This window comes from Parasteatoda tepidariorum, chromosome 7, assembly GCF_043381705.1.
Source record: "Parasteatoda tepidariorum isolate YZ-2023 chromosome 7, CAS_Ptep_4.0, whole genome shotgun sequence".
Lineage (NCBI taxonomy): Eukaryota > Metazoa > Arthropoda > Arachnida > Araneae > Theridiidae > Parasteatoda > Parasteatoda tepidariorum.
Window position 1 is genome coordinate 34417399 of NC_092210.1, and position 16865 is coordinate 34434263.

The following is a 16865-nucleotide window of genomic DNA, read 5'->3' on the forward strand; positions in this document are numbered from 1 at the left end:
TAGAGACCCAGAAAGTTTTACAGTGCACTATTCAGTTTCCAAAGCACATAGAACTAATTGGTATGGGACTAGGTTTTGATATTGTTAAATAAAAATTCAAAGGAGCAGATCTACACTTACATCCAATCGAAGAGTTGACAATATAGAAGTGAAAATAAAACTTCACCTATAATAGACTGCTGAATTCATTAATTATTAAAGATATCTAAAGTAAAAAAGTAAACTAATAAATATAATATGCATAAATTAATTTTTTTTATTACAGAAAGTTTATATGCTTTGTTTTAAGTTCATTTTCCCGTTCAGTCAAATGATAAAGACAGCATCAGTGTTAAGGAAGGAGATCAGTGCCTTCTAAAACTGTTTATTGATTCGTTAACCACACTGAGAAATAAAAAAACGCAGTATTATGGTTCAATTTGGCGTCATACTAGAATTATTGGATATAATTTGAACGATACTATAGTTCAGTATTCTCCAAAAGATTTGATGGTGTAATTTTCAGTTTCCAAAGCAAATGGATAAAAGAGATATGTCGCTGGGCTTTTATATTGTCAAATTGAATCTCAAAAGGACTGATATATACTCACATCCAATCGAACAGTAGACAATATAGAAGTGAAGATAAATCTCCAGCTGTAATAGACTGTCAAATTCACACTGAAAAAAAAAGTATGGCCAAAGCTGCAAGAATATGATTAAACTTGCCGTGTTTCTGGTTTCATGAGAACAAAAAGTTCGGTAATTATTATCGAAGCGCTTTCGTAATGATTTTGGCAAAATTAATAGTAAAACTTGGTTTTGTAATATGTGTAAAGTATAATAAATTTGACAAAAATTCGGTAATTTTATTATTAAACATGGCATAAAAACCATATATACAGTTACATTTATTTTTCAGTTTTGTATTTTATACTAAATGTGTGGTAATAAGAATTATAATTTTGAAAACCACTGTTGTCATACGAACGGAAAATTACCAAATGAATGTTTTAAATATCGTATATTCTAGTTATTATTAACAGAATTCCAGTTTTTTCTTCTTACCAAAAATGTTGGTACCATAAATTACGGTAATACTACCAGAATTTTTTTTTCTCCGGGCATTGTATCTAAATATCTAAACTAAAACAGCAAACTAACAAATATTAATAACTTTCTAAATATATTAATTACTTTTAATGCAGAAAGTTTAGATGCATTGTTTTAAGTCTTTTTCTTTCTGTCAAATGATAAAGGGGGGTGTCAGGGTTCAGGGAATGAGAGCTTCGAACACTGTCTATTGATTCGTTAATCATACTGTTCCTCCTAATGCTCTTAACGTCCTCTGAATCCATCTACTCCGGAATAGAGGGTCTGGGGAAACCAGTAAAAGGGGGTAGCAGTCAGTGAAAGCATGAATTAGGATACTGAGTTACTGGATAGAGGAGGAGGAGGCAGTATGAGGATCGAGATTTACATTTAATGAGGATTTGAGGTGTTCATGCCTCAAAGGAAGACAAACACTGAAATCCGTCCGTTAGAAATGTCACTCACTCTACGTTTGACTTATCCAACTACTCAAGCAGAGAATGATTGGCATTCTCAATGGTGAATAACCATGTAGATATTGCGCAAGAAGTCGAAGACCCTGTCCCAATTGTTTTATGATAGATCCTCTTTCAATATGCCGAACTGATGAGATGAATAAATGGAAACAGAGTTTTCATTCAGCTATTATTCATTTTGCAGATTTCTCTCCCTCGCCGTTGAAGTAAAAGCGTTGTTTGTATTTTAATTCAAGATACTATAAGTATTTATTATCATTCACAGTGGGTGATCCTTACAAAGCAATTTTTATCTGTTTCATATTGCAAAAATGATAATTTTGTTAGTGAAGGACCACCCTAAGCATTTTACAAATCAAATATATATATATATATATATATATATAATAACATTTTCAACAATAATAAACATTTCAACATACCNGACAAGAGAGGAAAATTATTAAAAATAATTTTTCAAAAGTATTTGAAAAAAATATAATTTTTGATATATCTTAAAAAATAATAATAAATAAATAAATAAATAAAAATCCGGAAAGCAAAACAAGGAAAAGATATAATCACTTCATCAGCTCTCACGATTATATCCGCAAAAAGGAGTGCTCAAAAAAATTGAAACGAAATTAGAACACATTGAGTAAAAAATATATACGAAAAGACAAACAAATATATCAAGCAAAAAACAGGAAAAAAATGTAAAGATATTAGAGAACAGTACATGAAAGGAAATCTACATAGTGAGGAGAGAATTAAAATGAACTTACGCGTACCGGAAACTTTCAAGAATAATTTAAAATATTTTCGTAATAAGATTGCCAGATTACAAAATATGAAAACAGAAGCATAAATAAAGTGATATCTTATGGCACTCCTTTTTGCGGATATAATCGTGTGAGCTGATGAAAATATTATATCTTTTCTTTGTTTTGTTTTCCGGATTTTCATTTATTTATTTATTATATTTTTTTAAAATATTAAAAATTGCATTTTTTTTAAAAATACTTTTGAAAAATTATTTTTAATAATTTTCTTCTCTTGTCATTGTTTTTTCTGCAAGAATAAAAAGTCTTTTAAGTTCTTTTAAATTTAAGTCTAGTTTTTTTAAAATTTTTACCAACGAAAGGCTGAAATCAATCTAAAATAATGTCATTCACATATTTTTATATTAAAGTCAAAAATTCTACTAAATTGTATAGATATTTATATGGCGAGATAATTGATTTAAATCTTTGATTTCAAAAAAGTAATAAAAGGCATTTTGCCATTGAACTATAATGATTGTATTATGGACGATTTAATGATTGACCAGGTGATTAAAATAAAAAAAAATTATGTCATTATATTACGAAAATAGACAAATTTCCTATCATTCATATACAGTTGAGCTACTACAATTACCATAAACTATTCTGAGCTTAGATCGCTGGTATAGTTTTAATTTCATATGTAAAAAATTATATAATATTATTACTAAAATGAAAAATGTATACTTTCTTTTATATTCAGTTGAACTATTACTGTAAATTACTTAAAAGATGGCTGAGTCCAGATTGCATGTATAGTTTCTAATTCTCAAAAACTGTTCTCATTTACGTATAATTACAATTCAAGCTATAATATCCACTAAACTATTTAAGATATTAAAGATCCATTAAAGACATTAAATATTACATTGTGATAAAAAAAATACTGTCATTCATATATAATTAAATAGAAAAAGAGTAAGTATATTAAAGATTTCTAAGGAGTTATAAGCATTAATCTTTGATTACAACTAAAAAGAAACACTGCAAAAAACATGGTTTAATGAACTACCACCAAATGGCTTTTCGTATTACTTTATCGTAGTTTTTAGACAGTCATCTACTGACCAAAATTATTCCCGTCCATTGCAGTTAATTTAATTTATATCTTAGCTCCAGGTACAAAGCCCTAGTAACGAATTACACAAGCTCTAAGCTCGATTACGACCTACTTATCCAGAATGTTACTCTATACATCTTCATAAGTTTCTAAAGGAAGCAAGTAGAGTGACCATTAGGTTTAATGCACCCCCTAAGACACTATTTGTTAGTTTGAACATTTATATCAGAAAGATCTGGTAGAGTTTTCGTTTGATAAAATTAAGCTTCGCGTTTTGGAGATAATGGGTATTGCTAATGCTGGCGTCCAAGAATTTTCGTTGAACATCTTGGGATGATTGGAGAACATAAATCATGGATGGATGAGAATTGGACACGGTTAGTTGCGCCTTTCTGGCAAGGAAATATTCTAATGAAACCACTTAAAGCTTTGTGTCTTGAAAGCGTTACACCATCGGGATTTGGAGATGCAGTATAAATGTTTAACCTTGTTTTGTAGCAATTAGTGCTCTACATTCGTTTAGATTGTGTAAGTTTTTGGAAGATTGCTGAGATTTAATTATTAAATAATAATAAAAATGTCCGTGTTGTAATCCGCAAAGCGAAAATTTATTTATTGCATTCTTGCAACATATATCTAATTACCACGGAAACCAAATTGATACAGAAATGATTTCTTCTTCTTCTTTTTTTTTAGTTTTTGATTTTTTTTAATTTGATTTTTGGTAAAAGCTTTTATTTATTTATTATTACTTTCCCTTCTTGTTTAAATCATAAAAATACCCAGAAAAAGTGTTTCATGCTTTTTTCTTTTTCTTGAATTTCGTGATTTACTTTTGCACGATTCAATTTTCCACTCTGAACTTGATATTTGTTATCAAGACGCTAGTTAGCAACAACCCTCGTTAGCAACAACCTTTCACTGCTGGATCGAAAATGAATTGAAAAAAAAAGAAATGGTTTTTAAGACTAACGAATATTTAATTCACAGAAACGACGTTAATTTCCGGTCTCCCATATACTTTTAACTTAAATCAAAGCCGCTTTTAATTAATAAGATGTAAATAAGCTTATTATTTGCATCTTTTTATTTAAAATTTAGAGTGCAATTCGAATGCATTTAATTGATTAACGTTTTTGCTTGACTTGTTTTACTGAGAAATAATTACAAAACAAATTTATGGATAAAAGCTTAAAAGTAAATTTAATTGTTAAACTATACTTAAAGAGTAGGAAATTTGTAATGCCAAATAAAGGCGTGACAATATCTTGAGTATATTCGTTTGTTATGCTTTCTACTTAAAATATTAATATTTGTATATTCTTAAAATAGACATTTTCATCTAATTCTTAAAATTGTAGTTTCTTTATTTTACAATTTCAGAAGAAAATGTAAGTATTTAATGTATATTTTTGATTAAATATATATTTTGAGTAAGTTGATAATATCTTTGTATTGTAAAACATAAATAAGATTTTTAAAATATTTCGAAAATTTTAATGCTTGCTAAGCATAAATCATGCTTTATTTCTTTAATTGAAAAGCTTTTTTTATGAATTTTGAGCATCTTTAAGAGTTCAAGGAAACGAGGTATCAAAGAGGAATTTCTGAAAATAGACTAAAATCTCTTTTCGTCTACCAGCAGTCTGTTTGGAATTTGATTTTAAAGCCCATTCTTTGAGATATAAACATTTTAAGGAGTGATATTCTTTTTTTAAAAAGACTTTAAAACTTTTTATAGATATCAGAGGAAAAATAATTTAAAAAGTAATATTCTTAATTTGATGTTGCTCAAAATTTACTATATTAAATTAGTAAAAAATCATGAACTTAAAAAAAAGTGTTTTTTTCTTTACCACTAATTATTGCACTACCAAATTATAATCTTATTATTTTAACTTTTCGAAATTTTAAATATTAAGTGATTGCAAGTTATTTTCTTACAGAAAGTATATTTTTGATAAAAGTCTTGTTCCGTTTTTTACTTTATATCAAGTAAATAATGCCGACCGGCCTTTGCAGGGGTTAAGGAACTGCCCTTGCATCAGAAAGGTTCTGAATTCGAATCCCGTGTAAGGCATAGATGCTCTTTCCTTCTCTGTACTATCTGTCCTTACTGTGGGAGCAACGCACTTAATATGGTGCCCTTGAGAGAGTGGCCGAAAAATCTGCCCTTCAGGTGCCTGTATGACCTAGGTCATTATCCAGGTGGGCATTAGAAAAAAAAATCAAGTAAATAAATTTTCTTTGGAAAAGATGTTATTTACTTAATGTGAATTAATCATCATTATATATATCTTATCCTTATCCTGTATCCTTAGTTATCACATATCTAAGAAGATTTTAAAAAAATAATTCCCTTACTTTGCTTGATTTTTAAAACATATGTGATTAATTTAGGTTGTACAAATCTTACATTTGCAAATTAGTAATGATTCATTAACATAAATAAGTTTAAAACTTTTTTTTATGCTTATCGCATTATTTTATATTACTGAGTTATGATCTTAATAATACTTTTTGACTAAATTTGAAAATTTGAATTTGTGTTCGTAAGTTATAAATGTTTTCCAAGAAAATGAGTTTTTTTTAAAGTTAGTATTATTTTATTTCTTTATTTGTTTTAGCTAAATATTGTTAAGTTTGCTCATGAAACAATAATAAACGTAAAGAATAAGTAGTAATTTTTCTTTTAACTGAGAATCTTTATCAAATATTATTCCATGAAATATTTTCTTTAATATTAAAGATATTTGAATTTATTATATTATAATAATAATGAGCTAATACATTATACTTATTCATTTCAAATTATTTTTCGTTCAAAAATTTTAAAGCAATGTAACATAGTAAAATAATAACTGAAATAAGTCAAATAAAATAATTGGATATTTTAGTTTTTATGTATTGTTTTTTTGTTCTTTGAGCTTTTGCTCTTTGAACTTATAAGTATATACCACTTCTTGTCAGACGTTAATTGGTTATAGGTCAAAAGAGCCTGACCCTTTTAAACTTATTTTTTTGAGGCTACAGGCATTATTTAGCATTTCCGGCTGGACAACACTGTTTATGTGAAGCGTATATAAGGTATAAGTCGTGTTTTAAAGTTGAAAATCGAAAATAGGAAACACTTTATTATAGAAATGTTTTCATTAATTTTCATCTAATGATTTTGATCATATTTTAAAACTCAATTTTATCGACCCGAGAGACGTATCTTAAATTCACTAATTTGTGCAGCGACACTTTTACAGTTACGAAATTAGAAGAATTTTGCTGAATTAGGGTATTTTTTCCCCCCGACTAATATGGATTTTAGATCTTTTAAAATAAGGGAAGTATATTCCTGGAAAATATGGTTCTTTTGGTTTAGATAAAATAATGCTTGTTAATGTCTTGTTAATGCTTGTAATGTCTTGATGTTAAGTTCACTTTTTACGTAATTAACCATTTCTCCTGAGCTAGGGAAGCGAATAAAAGTTTCTTTCACATATTTATGAAACAAAAATATATTTATAATTTTTATTGTTTATTTTAGTAATAATAAAAAAGTTAATTTTAAGAAATACAAGTTTTTACACCCTTTCAATTAATGTGGTTTTAAGTTACCTGTCGAAATGAGTAAAGAATGAAATTAGCGTTATGGAGCTCAAATTTTCAACCGCTGTCCTGACCAATTTATTGGGACTATATTTTTCCGATTGTTAGTTCTTCCCTTTATATATTGGGACTATATTATTCCCTTTATACGTTAGTTCTTATTATCGAAATCCGAATCCATTGAAATTTTCTTTGTTCACAGAAAATATGTATTTTGTTTGATTTCTTAATTTGATATCGTTTGTACTAATTAAGTAGCATATTTAAGGCTAGGTTCTCTAATCATTATGATTGCGTCACTGTTCGTGAAAATTCGATCTTCCTTGTTACATACATGTGAGATATATAGTACATATGTGAGGTACATACTCGATATGCAGAACATTCTTTCTGCACTCTCAAAACATTTAGTTCATTGTTAAAACATTACATATCAGAATCTTGAATGATAATATGATGTTAATATACTGCAACAAACCACGGAACAATATGGCTTGATAAGGTGAGCCTAATTGGTGTGGATTGAATTTTGGTTATTAAACCGTAATAGTTAAAAATAATCAATAAACTTTTTTTCCTCACACTTAACATTTAGAATATAATATTTTTAAAGGTTATACATACAAATGTGAGGTACATACTAGCTACACTCTCAAAAAAATCAGTTCATCATTGAAACATAATATCGGTGTCTTGAACGATGATATGGTGTTAATTTACTGCAATTAACCACGGAACAAAGTTTCATAAGGTGGGCATAGTTGTGCTGATTGAATTCTGGTTATTAAACCGTATTAGTTAAAATCAACCAATAAACTTTTTTTTCTCACGCTTAACAGTTAGAATATAATATTTTTTACGGTTATACATACAAATGTTAGTACATACTCGATGTGAAGTACATACTTGCTACGCTCTCAAAAAAATCAGTTCATCGTTGAAACATAATATCGGTGTCTTGAAAGATGATATGGTGTTAATTTACTGCAATTAACCACGGAACAAAATGGCTTCATAAGGTGGGCCTAGTTATACGGATTGAATTCTGGTTATTAAACCGTATTAGTTAATATCAGCAAATAAACGCTTTTTTCTCACACTTAACAGTTTGAATATAATCTTTTTTTTATGGTTATTTAACTGTTTCAGTTGAATGTGGTAAAATAACAATTAAATGAATTGCTAATTTGCTATTTTTACCGAGAAATTTCTAACAACGCATGATTTTAAAATTTCGATGCCGAATAGCACTAGCATTCAGTTTCGAATATGTATTCACAAAAAATAAGTTTCTTCGCTTGGAGTGGACTTGAAGTAAATCATTTCGAATGAATAGTCCCTTTCTGGGATGCGGTCTAATAATTAGGCAGCCTATTGCTTTATAAGCCATTAGAGGCACGTGCCGGTTGCTTTTCGCGGCTTTTCAGGGAACATCCTCACGGAAGTCAGCTCGGGTGACACACTAGCTGCAGAAAGGACTCGGAATGAGTTTCGGACAAGAGGAGGACCGCTGATTCATTTATGTGCCTCCCAATGGTCTTGAAATAGCAGGGAATAAAGTATGGAGTTCAAAGAGGCTTCAACTAATGCTGGTTGAAAACTACCTGGAACGAAATGAATGATGCCATTAGCTTAATTTACAATAGCGTTTAAAGCAAGACGAAGTAATATAGTAAAAATATGCGATGATAAAATGTTAGTCATATACATTGTGGAGTATTAATGTTTTGAAACTGTTTTTAAGTGAATGATTTGAATGATACTAATTATAAGTTGAAAATTTCAAAAAGTACTAAATTTACAGTGAGAAAAAAAGTATGGCCAAAATTACCAGATTGTGGTAAAATTTACTGTGTTTCTGGCTCTATGAAAATGTCAAAAAGTTCGGTAATTTTAAAGTCATACGACGAAGGAATATAAATGTATAGAAGAAGACGTATTTCTAAGTAATACGACAGGTCAGAGTAATGTGGTAAAAATATAAAATAATAAAATGTTAGTCATATAAATTATGGAATTGAAATATTTTGAAATAGTTTTTAAGAGAAGGAATTAATTTATACTAATTGTAAAGTTGATACATTTTCAGTTAAATTAACATTAGGAATAAAATATTGTCAAAACTATCAGAATATGGCAAAATTTACAGTGTTTCTGGTTCCATGGGAAAATTAAAAGGATGGGTAATTTTAAAGCAGTAAGGCGAAGACGAAGGAATATAGACGTATTGAAGAAGACGTGTTTCTACGTTATATGACAAGTCGAATTACTGTAGTAAAAATCTAAGATAATAAAATGCTAGTCATATAAATTATAGAGTTGAAATATTTTAAAGCAGTTTTTAAGAGAAGGAATTAATTTATACTAGTTGTAGTACTTATATTTTCAGTTAAATTAACATTGGGTATAAAATATTGTCAAAACTATCAGAATATGGCAAAATTTACAGTATTTCTGGTTCCATGGAAACGTTAAAAGGATGGTTAATTTTAAAGTAATAAGACGAAGACGAAGAAATGTACACGTATTGAAGAAAATTTATTTCTGCGTAATATGACAAGTCGAAGTATTGTAGCAAAAATATAAGATAATAAAATGCTAGTCATATAATTTATAGAGTTGAAATATTCTGAAAAAAGTTTTAAATGAATGATTTGAATTATTCTATTTGTAAGTTGTACATATTTAAAATTCTAAATAATAGTTATATTATTAGCTAAATTAACATTTAGAGAAAAGATACGATAAAAACTCCCATAATATGGTAAAATGTACCGTGTTTCTGGTTCTATAAAAGCATCATAAGCTTGGCAATTTTTACTGAGGAGAGGTAATGATTTTGGTGAAATTAATAATTCAATATGGTTTGTGAAATATGATAAAATTTAGTGTATGTGGTAAATTTTGGCAATATTATCATGATACCTTAGAACTTTTTACTTTTCAATTTTGTATTTTTTACTGAATGTATGATAATAAAAGCTATAATTTTGAAAATCCCAATTTCAGGCAAACAGTTATTCATTAAATGGAAAAATTACCAAATCAATTGTTTAAATATTGTGTATTTTGTTTATTAATCAGAATTATGTTTTTTATTTCTTTTTTTTTTTAATTTTTTTTACCTGAGATGCCATTACCATACAATACGGTAGTTTTTCCAGATTGATTTTCGCCATGCAGGATTCTGCTTAAATCGAATGTATCGAATCTATTAAATCGAATCTATACAGAAAGATTTAATGAAACATCTATGCTACATATAGATAACAGTTTTAGTAAATTGGTTAGAATTTAAGGAATAAATTATTAACTTTCTGTAAATTAAATTTGTATTGTATAAATAATTAGTTAAGATGAGTTCGTTAAGATACGAAATGCTTTGGACGAAAGTAAATGAAAAAAAATTGTTTTAACTCAAACCATCCGAAAATCTATCTCCCTTTACTTAATTTAATATTGTGAATAATGCTCAGTAATCAATTTTTTCATATTTTTAAAAAAAATTATACTAAAATTAAAAATAAATAAATAAATAAAATAAAAAAAGAAGTTGCAACTTAATATTCCTATATTCCTCTAGTTTTTTTTTTCTGATAAGCTTTAAAAAAAAACAGCTCTTAAAAAAAAAAAAAAAAAAAAAAAAAAAAAAAAAAAAAAAAAAAAAAAAAACATGGAACTTATTTTTCCAGATGTTTCATGATTTTTTTCGGAGTTAAAGTATGTTTTTTAGAATACTCCATAAAAAATCATTTGTTTTTTATACAAGTTTTTCACCTTAGATTTTCTCCTCTAATGATTTAATGAATATAAAAAAAATAAATTATTCTTCCTTTGAAAAATATAAAGGGAAAAGAGATTATTTCAGATTAAGGGGAAACAATACTTGGATTAAATTCTAATTACAAATTCCCAGTAACACTTTCTTCTAAGTCTTTTAATTCAGCTTCCTCATGAGGAATTCAAAGCACGCGTAACTTTCATTTTTACTATAATCCTAGGTTAGATCGCCTATGTAGAATGTTATGGTAGTAAGAAAAATGTTCCTACTCTAGTAATAATGAAGTAGTAATGAAAGTGGATAACTGTTATGGAAGTAGAAAAAATGACTTTAAGCTTGAGTTTCAGTTTAATACTAGTTAATTAATCATTATTATTATTCAAACATTTCTGTTTTTTTTTGTTGCAATACAAACTGTGTTCAAGTAATAAAGAAGCAGTAATATCTGTTATGGAAATCGAAATTAAGTTTAGTAAATTCACATGAGGTTTATTTTTCTTTCATTATGCCGTAGGAAGCGCACCAAACTTCAAACAATGTTGTACTCATTATTTTGAAAAAGAATAAATAAAATTGCAAGTATCTATTAATTTCGATGGTATTTAATCGATGCATGTGTATACTTTTTAATTAATATCTTAATGAATATGGTATTAAATTAAAAATTTATTGTTGTTGAAAATTTTGTCTTGTTTGGTTAATTAGTTTTGAATTTTCTTGATATGGTTCAATGCCTAAATAAAGTAATGAAAATCCATGAAATTAAACTATTTATTCAATATTTTAATTGAAAAAAAAAACAGAAATTGAGTGTTATGTAAGACTATGTAGTGTTTCGTTTAGATTGTGTAATATTTTTATGTGGTTCAATAAATAAATAAAATTCTGAACATTTGTTAAATTTAACGGTATTTTACTTCATCAAAACATGAATATACTCCTTATTTAATATTTTAGGGAATGTAATTTATTTAATGAATTTATTTGAAATTTTGTCCCTCTTGGTTCAAATAGTAGCTATTTTTTGATATGGTGAAAAATGGGATAAATTTCAAGAAAATAGAGTTTTCAAGTGAATTTTTTTAAAAACATGCTCAGCATTAATATTTCTTTCGTTGGATGAAAAATTACTTTAGCTTCAAGTAACCCCATGACTGAGGGTGTAACTTGGCCTTAAGCCAGAATAGCACCCTGAAGCTTTTAAAAGCAGAAGAAAAAACAACAAAATAATAAAGTGAGGCATGTTGTTTCGTTTCTATGGTGACATCAATAAAAAATATTCTGACGATTATACGTCTATCAACTAGTTATAACTAGCTTTTGCTAACTTTATTCAATCTAAATTTGTTCAAGCAATGCTAAGAAACACAAATATTTAAAAATAATTGTATTTTTTATTGAAAAATACTTAAACGCTTCTTTTGCAATAAGCTGGAAATATTATATTAAAAGTATATATATAACATTATATATATACATAACATTTTTCACTAGTATAGAAATACAGGCTCAAAGTTGGAAACATAGTATCTGTACCTTGAAATGAGATAACGTACAAATATGTTGCATTTTAATACGCTGGTAAAACGCGTTTTTAGTTCAATTTAAACTAAATGTATAGTGCCTGCTATGATTTCAAAATTATAAATTTTCTTGATAACACGGTTAAATTTTTAATCTTATTAAGGTTGCAGACAATTTAGACGATATTGTGGTTTATTGCTCATCTAGTTTATAACAATGCACATAAATAATCAGAAAAGCAATTAAAGATATTGACGATATGAAAAAATATAAATAGTTTCTTAACAATTTGCATTTATTTTTCATTGCATTTATTTTGCATCATTTGCACTTCACATTTATTTTATTAGATATGTAAGTTTTACGTTTCTCTCAGGCTACTAATGTTTCAAAATGCGTGTGTATAAATAAAGGAAAAGTTTAAAGTGAAGAAAAAAATTATATATATATATANTATATATAACAAGGTTAATTTAATTTAATTCACCCGAAAGCTTATTGAATGTGGACTTATCGCTAAATGCGAATTTTTCCTGCTGTTACGTTTCTCATAAGAACATAGCAAATATAAGGAGAAGCTAACTTGTGTGATTTATGCTAACTTTCGGGAGGATAAGAGGTGGACAGTTTCCCCCTGTTAAGTAACACCTGGAATAGATTAATACCTGTATTTTTCTTTTCATTAAATAAAATGACAAAAAAAAACATTATTTAATTTTTTATAGATGTTTATTGATATCTAATAAATCAATTAATAACTAAATAATGAGTAAATACTACTTTGACGAAACAGCAATGAGTTACTTTCAAATCAGACTTGACGGTACAAGTACAAGTAGAATGTTTCACTATATACAAAATCTTTTATTTGTATGGTGGTTAGTAAAATTTGATAGTAATATGCTCTTAGTACGTAATTTAATCGTGCATAAATAGTTATTAGGTAACTTATCAGGTAAATACTTATTCTAGAGAAGCAGTAATGCCTAATACTAGTTGAATAGGGAAATAATTAGGTAAAACTGGAATTGGAAAGTTCTGTTATGGAACTAATATAAACTTCTCTAGAAGAAAGGAGATGGTGTCAAATAGTTGTGAAAATTAAGCATTGCTATCTTTGAAATGAGAAGCTATGTATGTTTCACAAATTATGTATTATTTTTTATGTATTTTTTATGCGACATCGAAGAAAATCAAATATCAGTTTATGGGGCTATAGTTTCAAAATAATTAAGGTCTTATGCAAGAAAGATACACATTTAGACGTGAATCTATTAACAAATTTGAAATTGCTATTTATATAAATGAAATATTATTATGGATTTTTTAAGTTGAATCGGCTGAGACTATAAACTGTACTGAGCAAATCAGGAAAGTTGGAGTCAAAACTTCCAGAATATATTAAAATTTCGAGTGTTTCTGGGTATAAAAAGTTAAGTAATTATTACGGAAGAGCTTTGGTAATGACTTAAGTAAAATTAACAATAAAATATGGTTTTATAATATGTGATAAAATTTAGTAAATGTGGTAAAATTTGGTGGTTTTATCCTAATACCTTAACATAGCATAATAGCTATTTATTCGGTTAAATTTTCTTTACAGTTTCGTATTTTTTGCTAAATGTATGGTAATAAGAACTATAATTTTGAAAACCAGAATTTCTGGTTAATTGTTACCTGAAATTCATAAACAAAATATAAATATGAATGGAAAAATTATCGAATGAATGGTTTGAATGCTGCATATTTTGGTTTTGTTAACTTGATTTATGGGTGTTTTTACCGGAAATGTCATTACCATACATACGGGAATTTTACCAGGATTTATTTCTCCATACTAGATAGAGCAAAAAAAAAGAGATCAATATGTAAATTTATAAACAATTTTCGCTCTTATAGGTAAAATATTCTTAATATTCTTATAAATAATGCTTTGCACCTTTTCAAAAATTTTACAAAAGTAATTCGTAACATATTACAGCTTAAAAAGTGCAAATATTGATGCACTTACTAAGTTCTCAGAAATATCACTTTAATCGTAAATCAGAGTTCGGGGCAAATTTGCTATAATCTTCATACGAATTTAAATTTAACAACATTGCCATTCAATTTGAACAACAATACAATATAATCAATTTTAGAAGTACCATATTATGGTTCAATTAGCACCATATGGGGATTGAAGAAAATTTGAATGATAGTTTGGGTCAAAACGTTTTAAAATTTCGATCAGTGTCCAAGAATTCCTATTTAGTACCTTTTTAATTTTTTTTACTACCGTTGAAAAAGAGTTTTCAAGTCTATTTTTTATATTTTATTAAGTTCTCTTTCGAAGCTATAAAAATAATTTATAACACCTTTTTTTACAAATATTCCTTACATTATTTATCTATTAGTCGAAACATCATTATTGAAACTAATTAAAATAGTACTATATCTCAAGGCTATAAATTCTGAATTTGTGGAATATATTATGAACTTTCTGAAAAATCGGTGTAATGTTAAACTATAATATCGGAATATTAAACTTTAATCGTACTTTATAAAGTTTTAAATTGGTAGTATTGTGTAACTAATTTTTAAAAGAAATGCTTTCAGATTGAACTTAATAAAGCATTTAAGTTAGAGAAAATTTGAATGATATTATGATTAACATGCTCTAAAGTTTCTGCTCTGTAAAAATGTTTATCTATACTTGCCACCGATTTTGATGAGGGGAAGAATTAAAATTTTTTTACAATGCATGTAGTCACATATTTTACTTACTTTTCTCTATTATTGTTTTATTCATTCATTTTTTGATTGCTTATTAACTGACAGCACTTATTTTCGTAAGCATTCGAATCAATATATAACTTCATGCAAAAACATTTCATTTAAAAGACAAGAGCAATTTTAGTAATATATGTGCCCTAATTCTTTCAAAGAACTGTTATTTTGTTAGTTTTATGTACTTTTTTGAATGATAACTAAAATTCTGTTCCTAAAAACGTATTTGGTTTACCTTAACACCAAAAATAGAGGCCATTAAACACCAAAATTTTGAGCAGTGAAGAAACTTTCGACCGTGTTGATCATTATATCATTCAAATTTGTTGCAATTAGATCATATGGTGCTAAATTGAATCAGGATTCTTACTTCTCAAAAAATTATTATACGATACTATTGTTCAACACTGTAATATGGCTCTATTTAACACATTTTTAAAATTTGAATTATGATCTAATGTTCCCAGGTAATATTCTAATACTTTTTTTTATTTCCAATGGCAGGCAATCGGTGCAATAGTTTAATATTGCACCGATTATTTTGAAAGTATAAGAAGTATTTTCAAGATTTCGAATTTAGAGTCTTGAAATATAGTGCACAGGGCAAAAATATTTATTCCATTTTTTTCTTTCTTTCTTAAAGTGTTTTCAAACATATATTTTATATTCTATTAAGCTTCTCTTTCAAAAATATTCGAAACAACGTAGCTTAACTCTACCATATGATGCAACTCAGCCCTAGCTTACAGTATGTGGTAATCTCGATCACCTCTTGAAACAACCGTATGGTGAATGTTTACAATAATCTTAGGGAAGGAGATGGAAGTGCGTGTTGATATAGCAGAAAACTCCAACGAAAGTAAAAAATAATCGATTTGCTTTCACAAGCAATGAGAGATTTATGGGGAAAAGTTTTATCGCTTGCTTTATTTTATTTTATGTGTGTTAAGCACGAAAATCGAATCTGATTTTGATGTTAGCACTTCACTTATGCATGTTGCTGATATTGAAAACTTTTTAAAAGTCTGCTTGATAAAAGGCTCAATTTTTTAATCGATAAAAATCTAGAAAGATTAATTAATGAGAGTTATTTTATTTCGCTATTTTATATTTTTAAATATTAGATGCTGTCGCGTAATCAATCGAAGAAACTTCTTTTCCTCTAAATTTCGTAATTGAAAATTTAAATTTATAGGATGATTTTAAAAGAATCTAAAATGTTAACAAATTTGGAGAGTGTTGAACCATAATATTTCACCTCGAGTTACATGATAATAGGGTTCAATTCTAACGGAAACCTATTTCAGTTTAACATTTATTTAAAGTAACAGCAAATATGTACAAAATTATGATCCAAAGTATGGATATAACGATTCAATGCTCAGCTGATTTTTTCTGAAATGTATCAGAAAATAGTTTATTCTGGGAATTGTGCTGTGCATTTAAGTTCAGTGATCAATTTGCAATAATTACTAATTAATTAATTAATCTGATATCCCGTAAATTTTATAGTGTTAAGTACCGTAAAATCACTAAATCATTCTAATTAAATAAATAATTCGCTAAAAGTTACGGTATAATATTTTAGGGCAAAAATATATTTTACGGTAAAAGGAGTTTACGGATGGTGCACAAATAGTGCCGGTACTTTATACAGTAATTTGTACCAGAATTTTTTACAGTGTACGACAAATTTCCAAGTCACTGTCAAAATTTTATTATTAAAGATACAAAAATAGTATGTTTATGACTAATTAAAAAATTCTAGTCTGCCACTATTA